Below are 3,629 nucleotides of genomic sequence, written 5' to 3'. Positions count from 1 at the left end.
TTTTCTTTTTTTTCTGTACCAAGGATAGAACTCAGGACCTTGTGCTTGCCAGGCAGGCACTTATGCTGCTGAGCTATATCCCTGGCCTTATGTTTTGTCTTTTTGAGACAGGGTCTCACTATGCAGTTCAGGCATGGTCTACAAAGTGAGGCCTTGAGCTCACTTTGTAGCCCAGGCTGGTTTCAACCTTGGAACAGTCCTCCTGCATCAGCCTCCTGAGTGCTGGGATTACAGGCATGCACCACTCTATCCAGATCTGTTATTTGTTTGAAACAATGTGTTGCTGTGTTCAGGCTGGCCTTGAACTCATTATATAGCCCAGGCTGGTCTTGAACTTGCAGCAATTCTCCTGCCTGAGCCTTCCAAGTGTTGGTATTACAACTGTACTCCACTACACCTAGCTCTTCCAGAGTCTTAATCTTATCATTTTTTACAATATTATTTCAATATTCTCTAGGGTTTTTGTTTTTAAAAGTAGTAGTATGGGAGAATCTCTATAGAAAAATCGATACATATCAAGGAAGATGCTGCAATTCTTCTGTCATTAGGGCACACCAGTTTTGAGTTGCTTTTCTAGAAATGGGTGAGAACTCACAGTAATGCAGATTGCGTCTCTGATTTTACAAACTCCCATTCCAGACAGAAAGTTAAATGTACACTTAGATGGGCATGGTGGCATAAATGCCTGTAATACCTGTAATTCCACCAATAGGGAGGATAAAAGAAGAGCACTGCCGTGAATTTGAGCCCAAGATGCCAATCCTCTTGCCTCAGCCTCCCAAGGGTTACAAGTATGTGCCATCACACCTGGGGCATCAAAAAATCTTAAACAAAAATCAAAACTTCCATTTATTATATTAATACAACAGTGTATATAATTTTACTGGGGTGTTTGTTGTATGTCAGAAACTGTGCTGGATTTTTTACATCTCTTTAACTCTCACAGTACCATGTATGGCACATCGCAAAACCAATAGACACCAAAATCAAAGGGACATTTTGCAGCACTTTATTAGCTGAGCTCAGCGGCAACACTCTCCCCAGAAAACTGACAAGAGTGCCCACCTAGCTGGAGTGACACACAGTTTTTAAAGCAGAAAACCACAAAAGTAGGGGGAAGACGGGGGAGTTTTACATAACCGAGGGTTAACTCTTTGTTTTCGTAGACAAGGTCATATTTTGTAAACCCTACAGGAATATGTCCTTATTTGGCTTAGTCATTGTTTTTGTTCTGGTAATCAGAAGGACATCTGATGACAGTTTAACCCATTTTTAGGCGTTCTGTTTGTTTCCATAATCGGAAGGACAGTTTAACTCATTTTGCAGAATGTTGAGGGCCATTTCTCGAAATGCTAAGAAACACTTTCTTATTTGCAGTCACATTTTGCAGTTAGGCATGGGTGGGAGTTTACAAAAGAAATCAAGGCTTTACAAAACGGAAGTTACAAAGCTTGCTACAAAATGGAGTTGATTAAGCCAGCTTACAACACCATGCCTATGTGAAGTTTAGTAATTTGCCCAACACCTGTGCCTAGCAAGGAATAGAGCTTAGATTCTTTTTTGTTTTGTTTTGTTTCTTGTTTTGCTTTTTGGCAGAACCGGGGATTGAACTCAGGTCCTCGCGCTTGCCAGAGAAATGCTTATTCCACTGAGCCATCTCCCCGGCCCCAGAGCTTAGATTCTAAACAGAGCCCCTGCTCTGTGTGCTGTAACCAGCTTAGCTCTACTCATGTCAATGTTACTGCTGCACCGAGTCCTGGCCCACCTTGTGGAAGAGTGAAACATGGGTGGAAAAGGAAGCTTACTTAAAAGATAGAAAGCCAAGGAAGTAAAAAAATACAAAAGCAAGGAACTAAGCTCCTGCTAACCAGAGAGGGTTCTGAGTAGGATGGCCCAGAAAGCTCTTTGCTTAGGGCTTTTAAAGGGAATTAGTAGCTCAGTGGATTAAAGTGCCTGCAAGCAGACACAGGGGCCAGGGGTTCAATCCCCAGGCCTGCTGTGCCAGTCCTGCCCCTGGGACACACTGCTGAGACTCAGTTGACACTGGCATGGTGGTGCACACTTCTAATCCCAGCTCTTGGGAGGCTGTAAACAGAGGTATCACTATGAGTAGTAGTGAGAACCTGAACACCCTAAAGGGGAAGACCCTTCCCTAAAATATAAAAAAATAAAAATAAAAAGGGAATTAGGGGACTAGGAAGATAACTTGGGCAGTCTAAATGCCTGCCTGGCAAGTGCAAGGACCTGAGTTGGATCCTCGTTACCACATACTATGCTGGCCCCAGAACTCTACCAGCCATTCAAACCAAGCATGGTGGCACACAACTATAATCCCAGCACTGGGGAAGCTGAGACAGGAGGATCACCACGAGTCGGAGCTGCATACAAGACCCTGTACCTAATTAATTAATTAATTAATTAATGGGATTTAGAAAGGATCTCACAGTCAGATCTGATGGTGCACACCTGTAATCCCAGCAGTCAGGAGGGTGAGGCAGGATTGCTGTGAGTTTGAGGTCAGCCTGGGATGCATAGTGAGTTTAAGACTAGCCTGAATTATACAGTGAGACCCTGTCTTAAAAAGAAAAAGAAGACCAGGCGTGGCGGGGCATGCCTATAATCCCAGCACTGAGAAGGCTGAAACAGGAGGATCACCACAAGTCCAAGCTGCATAGACCCTATACCAAATATATATTTTTAATAAATTAAAAAAGTAAAAGAAGGAAGCTCAGGCCATTGTATAAGCGTTATGATCTCTATCCTATAAGAAAGCACATATGTTTTAGGGTGCAATCTGTGCAGTGTTCGCTGTGTCCATGCAGGGCCATTCACCCCAAGCCAATGGCCTGCCCAGTTGTTCTCTAAGTTCCTGAAAGCCAAAGGCCACTTGAAAGATATTTTTGTAAGATTGAGACTCAGCAGACTTCATTTTGGGGCTGCTGTCCCTATTGTCTAATAGAACCCTACCTCCTGTCTCATTAATTCCTGTTACCTCAGCATCGTGGAAGTCTCATGATCACCTCTGAAGCAGCAAAAATTCTAGCTGCCAAAGGCAGTGATCGCTGCTCTGAGTATAATGCTTACAGCGACACTGGAGAGCTGGTCTAGTTAGAAAACTACTGACAAGGCCACAACACTCTGGAAGGTGTGAGCTTGGCTGCCCTGCCACCAACTAATGCCTTCTGGGCCAGGGACTACCCCTGATAGCTACTGCCTCCCCTCACCCTGGTAAATTGGAACCTCATATTTCACTCTGAACTCATGTCTCTTAAAGACAAGGCCCACAGGCAAAGCCTAGGTCATACACCCATTTCTGAGATTATTTAGGAAAAGTACAGATTTTTTTTCCTCCTTCAAAGGGCTAGTGTGCTATTGGAGGAAGGACATCTTCCCCAGATGAATCATGGGTCTTACCATCAAGATGGCCATCTGATGGGTGACAGCTGTCCACTAAATCATTAGAGCAAGGCTCACTGAGAATCTCAGGCCTCAAGAGGGCAAATCATGGTATAAAAAGTAGCCATATTGGGGCTGGTGAGATGGCTCAGTGGTCTAAAGTACCTACTTAGAACAAGCTTAGCAAAGCACAGAGACCGCGGTTCAATCCCCCAGCACCACATGCCAGCCAG

The sequence above is a fragment of the Octodon degus genome, unplaced genomic scaffold, assembly GCF_000260255.1.
Source record: "Octodon degus isolate 3935 unplaced genomic scaffold, OctDeg1.0 scaffold00225, whole genome shotgun sequence".
Classification (NCBI taxonomy): Eukaryota; Metazoa; Chordata; class Mammalia; order Rodentia; family Octodontidae; genus Octodon; species Octodon degus.
This window is presented reverse-complemented; position numbering follows the sequence as displayed.